The sequence below is a fragment of the Centruroides sculpturatus genome, unplaced genomic scaffold (genome assembly GCF_000671375.1).
Source record: "Centruroides sculpturatus isolate CEXI.00-Female unplaced genomic scaffold, Cexi_2.0 scaffold128, whole genome shotgun sequence".
NCBI classification, from domain to species: Eukaryota; Metazoa; Arthropoda; class Arachnida; order Scorpiones; family Buthidae; genus Centruroides; species Centruroides sculpturatus.
The window spans coordinates 990,615-999,533 of NW_019385268.1; the positions used below are offsets into that span (position 1 = coordinate 990,615).

Here is an 8,919-nt window from a genome sequence, read left to right on the forward strand (position 1 = left end):
GTCATTATCTAACTCGTTTCGGGGGAAAACTTTTTGAATCGTATATCGTTAATCGGGACATCCAGCCCCTAAGCCTTCTATATTTGGTTTTGATTTTCATGTATCTAACTCCGTTCTGGAGATGAAGGAAGGACAGACAAACGGAGGGCGACGGTGGAAATTTATAGATGTACAATTTTTTTCAAATTGCAGCCCTATTTAAATAAACAAAGAGATGCGCACCAACGTTATTAATTTAGATATTCATATTTAAATAAATTTTGTACATACTTATGTATATTTATGTACTAACTAAAAAATTTAATTAAATTAATTTCATTTTAATTTGCAACTTGTATTTTATGGCGGCGCAGAAATATAACTTTGAACAGAGGCTCGTTTGAATAAAATTAAAATAAATATACTGTATATGAAATATTTTAATGGATTTTCCCCCTCTCAACATAGTAGGTTCTCGCGCGTTGACTTAGCTTTTGAATTCGCAGGCGGCTAACGGTCCAAAACCGGCCCGACAGGGCGGAAACAGTTTAAAAAATTGACGATAACCGAATCCGTATTTATTTTGCTAACTTTTATTTAAGCTAGAAGACTATATAACTTTTTAAAAAATAAATATCAGCAATTAAATAGCGCTGGATTTTCAACAAGTTTTCCATTCATTCCGCTAACTTTCGTCTGCCAGCTTAAAACGGGGTCCGTGGATTTTATTTGTTTTTAAAATAGAAGACACAAATTCCGCTAGGAATATTTATTTTTTAATGAAATGTTTATTTACATCTATTTTCGCGTAATTATTAATTTATGTTCATTTACTTAAAAGTTTGCACTACATCTATCTGGCAACGTCGTTCGTTGGTTAAATTTTGGAACGAAAATTGAATGTGTGGAAGCTCGATTCGTTCGTACGAACGCGTAACCGAAGAAAGAGAGATTTGCTGTTGTGACTAACGTACGTAATTCATTTTATTTGATTATTTCTTTCTATTTCGTGTAGATTTTTATTAGGAAGGAAAATTCAAAAGGGTAAAGATCATCGGGTAGAATATATTAATTGCAAAATTTAATTTGGTGAACTAATAATGTTCTATTTCAAAAATAATTTAAATTCTAAATTGAGTTCGAAGGTAGAAAGTGATTAAAATGAACATTCTAAATGGAACGTGTATGACTGACATTCGACCTGTTCAAAAACCTTTGTCGTTTATAATGTACAGTACTACTGGCATAAAGCAAAGGGTATCTGTGTGATTATTACCTGTACATTTTTTCCAGTTTGAAGTTTCCTTTTTAATTGGAAAATAAAGACTGCAGTAAAATTTTGAAAGTTATAAACAAACATAATAGAAAATTTCCTGTGTTGTTGGGATCGCCAACTATATTTCAATTAGATAATTCTTGAAAATTCTGTAATCCTGCTTCTGCGGGTGTATAGAAATGCTACCGGTAATCTCGAATGTGGCATTTTGGGCAAACTTACGTTTTACGACCCCTCGTCGGTAACTACGGTTATTGAGATCTAGGTCTAAGTACAAAATGAAAATAAATAATAACGAATGTAATGTGGGAAATCCTTGTTAGTTCGAAATTGAAGGGACGAGACGATCGGCGTTGCGAATGGGCGCGTTTCGAATTATCCGAGATTTACGTATTTCTGTACGGTGTGAAAATGCCGTGTAATTGATGTAATTTGTCCGGGAAGCGGAATACCGCCGTGTGTGTTATTTTCGTTAATTAATAATCGTTAATAATATCGTAAATAAACTGTGGGTAAACGGCGCGTGTCCGGCGAGAAACTCTTGGGTTGCCGGATACGTCTTATAAAAAGCCGGGCAGAATTCCTCGAAATGTGGCCCGAATTATTTTTCGAGTGGCTCGAAAAGTAGTAAGTCGTCCAAATGTGGTAGCCTAGAGCCCCGAGTATGTCTCGGTCTGCTATTTGTAGCCCGATCTTGCAATTCCTAAAACCGGTCGTATTTTATGAAATAAGTGAAAAAAGGATAGTCCTCGGATGAGATGATGGCCAAAAATGTATTAGCGTAAAAGCAAAACCGTATTGACCGGATTAGAATTATTCTTGTTCTATTATACAGTAGTATGGTTGGTTTGTTTTGTTCACTTATGGCAATGCAATGCTTGGGTGATCTGCCTAGGGGGTTGCCTTCCGGGAGGTCTTTTTAAGGGAAACTGGCTCCTATTTAGGAGTTACGGACGTGGAGAAAACCCGGAAAACTCCACGTGGCCGGCCCGTCCGAGTGGGATGCAAATCCGCAAAGACTGCTTGGCCACTGGTGGGCCCTCTTATAGTATGGTGGCACTTTAATCTAAATGAATGACTTAATGTGTGCGTATCGCAGTTCGGACAGAATTTTCACTTCAAATTACGAAGTAGTCGTATTTTGAACTAACTAAATTCCTAAAGGCAGCCATACACGTTAAGTTAATCCTTTAAGGCTGCCTGACCTTGAGGAACTTCAGAATTTCCTATCGCCCACACACGAAGAAGAAAATCTCTCAACATAGGCGTAGCTAGGGTGGGGCAAGTAGGGCACATGCCCTGGGCGCCACTTGCAGAGGGGTGCCAAATGGTCTCCAAGACAAACAAGATTTGTTTCTGGAGGGAGGGTGGCGCCAGTTATGTTCACTATGCCATTGTCTTTCAATTAGTCAGTCAGTCGGCCATGGCATCTGATGATGACATACTGGCTGTTCTTGGATGTTTATTGGCAACAAATTCTATTAAAACTCCTGGGAAAAAAGTGTGCATAGAAGTCTATGGTGTAAATAGTAGTAGTGATTTGGGTAGCACTGATCACAAAATTAATTTTTCATACGAATAATTTTTTAATGGAATTATTTCAGATCACAAAATTAATTTTTCAAGAGAAATCTTGTTCTATAGATTCTGTTAAAAAGCATCAATTATCAGCGAAAGAACAATGGCAAGTCGATTTTACTACCAAAAAAATTCACGGATTAAATTTTATAGACGAAAAACCATCGGATATAACTGGCTGGATCGAACATAGTAATTTACAAAACTTATTAAATTATTTCTGAACGTATAAAGAATTATTTTTATTTAAAGGTGGATAGATAGAAAAAAAAATCTTTTTAAAAATTGGAGCTACAGTTATTTAGACATTGAACTTCTTGGGTGTCCAAGATCGGATAATATTAAAAAGAATTGTTATTACCACAAATATTTTAAAAAGCATTGTTCTTTTTGCAATATTCTATATTATGAACAATTCTTAATTGAACAAAAAATAGATAATTTCAAAATCAATACATTGTATATATATTTAATAAATAAGTAACAAATATAATTTAAATAATTATTGTATTAAACTATTTCCCTATTTTACTTTGTCTTATTGTTAAAATATTATTTCAAAATTGTTGTGTTTTAATTTATTCGGATATTAGAAGAAAAAAAACCAAATATATATTAATAATTCTCAACTACATCGGATATTAGTACAAATTGTAATCATTATTATCGCAAATTAATTTTATAATTTAATAATTAAAAAGAATTTATTAAACTTTGTCTTATTTTAAGTTATGTTTTAATTTACTTGGATATTAAAACAATAAATTTTTTAAAATGTAAAAGAAAATGATATAGAGTAGCAAGATGTTTTATGAAAACAGAAGAAATGAATTGAGAAGTTTTCTAAATATTAAAATTATTTATAATTTTAATTTACCCAAGAAATTTTTGATCTGAAAATTATTTATAATCTGAAAAATTAATTTTTTAGGTTATAAATAATAAAAGTTAATAAGGTTATAGAAAATAATTCTTCTAAACATTCACGAGACATTGTTCTAATTACTCAGCGGTCTCACAACTGAACGACAGGACGGGACACACGTTAAGGTTGGCCTGCGCAGTCTGACATTGTGCAGGAAAATCAAATGGTTTTTCGATTCTACTCCGGTGGTCAGTACAGTTCACCAAAACTGTTAAATTTTCCCCCACACCCTATCAGGAATTACTCAAGGTCAGGCATGCATGGTTAATCTTCAAAGGATTAACTTAACGTGTATGGCTGCCTTTAATGTGTAAATCTCCATATTCCCTACTGGGACAAAAGTACAGTTATGAAGTAATGGGATTTTGCTATCCGAGTTCAAATTAACAAGGATTTCCTATAGTAATATTTTTTTTTATATTGAATCAACCATCTCCTTAAATACAAAGGTACATGGAATATATTTTATGCTGATACATTAGGCAAATGATAAGAACTGATAGTTTAGATTATAGATGTTTTATGCTATTGTGACCGCAGAGTCGGCACCTCTTTGGCACCCTGTCAGGATGACACCACTGTCTTAAGGATAGACACAGAAACCAGATTGGCCGTTAATTTTCTTTACGCGAACGGTCGTGCTTGCGGACTTTTGGTTCCAGGATAGAGGCAGAAGGAGAGAATCAGAGGATTTACGCTCTATATATTGTCTTTATATACATATATACTTTACTGTTTACGTAACGTTTACTGTTCTATTTAAACTATATACAAATCATGTTTGATTTCAGTTAACAGAGCTACTTCTTTCCTGATAACTCATATTAATGAGAGAGAGTTTACATTTACTTCGCACGAGGAAAAATACCTTGATATAAGTTAGGAGAGTAAGAAATGTAGTCCTTGAGTCTCAAGAACGATGAGGTTTCTTAGACGCTGGTCTTCCTGCACAGCGGTGATTAGAAATGTCCCTGGCAGCGGCTAATCCACACATGTAATCCTATAGTTTGCTTAACTGTAGAGACTGTCTTTGACACATCTACCCCTCCTTTTTATAAAGGGGGTATCGTTGGGTTTTTTCCACTGCCTTATTAGGACTGTTTTCCACCACTGACCAATAGTTGTTTTTTTTCTTCTCTTCGTAGATTCCGGGGTGACACATTCAATGTATCATCTTCAACCAGGAAATAAGTCAGTGGGAAAACAATTTAATGATCTTTTTAAATGTCGTTTTGTTGTTTATTTCTCTAACCTTTTTCTCTCTCAACGAAAAATTTTTTAATAATTTATTCCACTAAGTTCAGCTCTCACACTATAATAATAGTCTATTAGTCTTTAAATGTAAACTTACCAAAACTTTTAGTAAATATACTAAAACCTTTAGTTAATACCAACTGATGAGGGACCATTTTCTGATAGAAAATAGTCCTCTATGTAAGGATTTTTCATTTCCATACTTATGTAGTCAGTTTTGTGTTTATTAAACATTTTCATTTTGATTCCTGAGTGTTTATGCCCATCATTGGTCTGATAAGCTTTCACTATTATCTGCCTCATGGTTGTTGATAATTAATATAAGTAAACTTTTTGTTGCTCTAAAGTGTAACCACCTTGTAGCCAACAGATTCACTGCTCCCAGAATTATCCATGATCAAGAGATTGATGTCATATTATCTCTTGGTGATTTGTTTTCCTTCACACATGTGTAACAGATTTTTTTTATATAAACTTTTCTTGATTGCTATCTGTTCTTTAAATTTCCTTTTGCTTGTCATTTTTATGGTGTCAAACTTTAATCTGGTTTTACTTTCCTAGTTGTTATGTATACATAACAAGGGAAAGTATTGGAATCGTGTGAAATTTGACCTTTCAAGTTTTTTGCAAATATCCCGATTTTGAAACCTCTGGAATACAAAAAAGTAAATAAAACAAAAAATGGCAAAAATATTCCATGAATATGTATGTGAGTGTATATTGGTATCTAGTTTAATATCTCAAGATGAAGTAAAGATTAAGTAATTAAATTTGGCATGGTAGCTTCTTTATGAGGGGCATTGATGCTATTAAATTTTAGTGGTTAAAAATCAGCGGGGTGGGACAATAAAAGGGATTGTGTGTATCTCTAGTTGGATCAGACTTAATGATGATTTTACTCACTATTCACATTTATACTTTTTTTTTATAAAACTCATCCCTATCCTTAAAAATTAAGCTTTTTTGCAATTTTATAGTAATTTAAAATATAAAAACTTATTATTAACAAGATCTCATAACAGATAGATTAATTAAAATTATAAAAGGTATTTTCTAATAAGATCTTATAATAGCTGGGAAAGACATGCAACTTGTTGCTGAATTTTTTATCTGTTGTGCAATCTGTCTTTTCTGTGCAATAATATCATGGTGATTGTTTATGTTTAAGACGTATAGCAGCATCATGTTGTTTTTCTTTTACCTAGGGTTCTAGGGTCTCTCCTATGTAATGATATAGAGGTTGGCTTGTACTGTACATTATAAACTATAAACAATGCCTGCATTATCTGTTTTTTTCCTTTTCAATTTTTGTGCCAATTGTATTGTGGAATATATTTTTTACTTCTTACTGTTTTTACCAATTTACTGTTGTAACCGTGGGCTATGGCGATGTGTTTGATGTGTTGGATTTCTTGTAGCGCGTCCTTAATGTTAGAGCAATGGGTAAAAGCTCTACGAATTAGAGCCCTGAAAGCGGATATTTTATAAGTAAACGGGTCATTCGAGGTTGCGGGGATGAAGAAAGAGTGACGATTAAGCTTATGGAATACCTTTGTGGCTATACAACCATGATTCAGGAATATATTGAGGTCAAGGAAATGGGCCATCCTATCATCCTGTTGGTCTAACTTTAACTTAAGCCCAAACGGATTATTATTCACAATTTGCAGTACTCTGTTTGAATCTGGCTTGGATCTCCAAATAGTATCATCTGGTTGAAGGTGAAAAATGAGGTGTAGCACATTAGATGGGCTAGTTCTAAAACCTGCTTGTGGTGTTCAGGCTTGGGTGGAGAGGCTTGGAAGAGGAAATCTCTAAGGGCACAGAAGCACGATTCCAATTTAATGGAACCGTGTTTTAGCATGTTTCAGAACTATCCCATCTAATGTGCTATACCTCATTTTTCACCTTCAACCAGCAAATCTGTCTTCAAAAAAGAGGAGTTTCAATGGATAACTCCCCTCTCTGGAGACCTCTGTGAGTTAGTTGTTAGAAAATTAGATAGCCAAGTCCTAGAATCCTTCAACATAGAAATCATTCTTTACACACATTATGTTGTTGATATTATTTGGAGATCCAAGCCAGATTTAAACAGAGTACTGCAAATTGTGAATAATAACCTGTTTGGGCTTAAATTAAAGTTAGATCAACAGGATGATAGGATGGCCCATTTCCTTGACCTCAATATATTCCTGAATCATGATTGTATAGCCACAAAGGTATTCCATAAGCTTAATCATCAATCATTCTTCATCCCCGCAATCTCGAATGACCCGTTTACTTATAAAATATCTGCTTTCAGGGCTCTAATCCGTAGAGCTTTTACCCATTGCTCTAACATTAAGGACGCGCTACAAGAAATCCAACACATCAAACACATCGCCATAGCCCACAGTTACAATGGTAAGTTAATAGATAGACTTGTGCAAAAAATACATAGTTGCTTAAAAACCAAAGTGGTTAATTCCAGACCTCCAAAACAGCAAGGCAAGTGCATTGTAGTCAATTTTGACCCTAGAATGAGCCAAGCATTTAAAATCATAACCAAGAAGGTCAAAGCTGCCCTCATACAAATGCAACCCTACGATTTATAAACTTCTGGCTAATCCCAATGACAAATGCAACAAAGCCAGAAGACCAGGGATTTACATGGTCTCACTAGAGGACAACAGACCTAATCCAAACAAAAAATTAACATACATTGGCTCAACCAACAGATCATTTAAAAAAAGGATAGCTGAGCACAAATATGACACACAGGCTACAACAAAAAGTTCAATTTCACCCTAGCCCAATTTGCAAGTGAACCAAATATAACGGCCAAATGGGAAGAGGCTAAGATTATTATACTTATGCTTGACAATTGAAACCATTCAAATCTTTGCAAAATTCCTCAAGGAGAATTGTATCAACAGCAGAGATGCAGACTTGCTTTCCTCTGCATGGAAATCACTCTTTGATAACCAGTTAAACTAAATAGGCCAATCCACCCTCACCAAGTTTGTCACAATCTTTAGAGCATTTTCTTAACTTATCACGTTATTTTTTTCCGGTTTTATTTCCAATTTTAGCAATTATCTCATCAATAGTCGTTCTCATACCTTAAATAATAATATCAAAAGAAAATTAACGACGTCAATATCATCTAAACTTTGTTATCAACAATGACGTCACTAGTAAGAAGAAACCTATGTAAACAGTGACGCCATTTGAATATCTTCTAACCAATGTTTCAATCGACCTCATTGTACCTGAAGAAGGCCATTCAAAATGGCTGAAAACATTTGTACTTAGTGATTAAACTGCTAGAAACAAAGTGTGAAAGGTTTTGTGTTAGTCATTATAATTTTTATATTTTTTTTTTTCAGATAATTATTGATTTGAAATTCAAACCACCACTTTAATTGAATATTTTTCAAAAAAATAACTATTACATTTCAACAAGGCCAGTTACTATATTAGAAATTTAGAATATTAAAAAATGTCAGAAAATGAAGATTATTTAACTGACCAATTAAATGATAAATTTCATCAACTACAAGAAAGTGGAAAAGCACTTGCAAAAGATGGGAAGATTTCTAATGCCATTGAATTATTTAAAGAGGCTTACAAGATTAACCCTACTAAGAAAGTTAAATTGAGGATAAAAAAGTTGCAGGTAAGAATACTTTGTAATATTATAATATACTAGAAACAATTTGGAAATTTTATGATTCCTGCTTTTCATTCCTTATTTCTATAATTAAATTTTAGGTATTTAACTGTTAGAATTATTGAGAGTTTTTAAAAATATACTTGTTCTCAATTAATTTGAATCCTAATGAAATTTTAAGTAACTTTCTAAACATTAAAAAATTAACTGATTCTCAAAATATGTCTGTCATTTCTCATTTGACAATATTCAAGG

At 33.4% G+C, this 8,919-nt stretch overlaps 1 long non-coding RNA gene across 1 annotated transcript; it reads left to right on the plus strand.

Moving 5' to 3' along the window:
• The first annotated feature begins 511 nt into the window (after positions 1–511).
• Positions 512–8,665, plus strand: LOC111636920. Its single transcript, XR_002758616.1, has 3 exons — positions 512–693; positions 821–949; positions 8,381–8,665. It is a non-coding gene; the product is annotated as an uncharacterized LOC111636920 (long non-coding RNA).
• Positions 8,666–8,919: the final 254 nt, after the last annotated feature.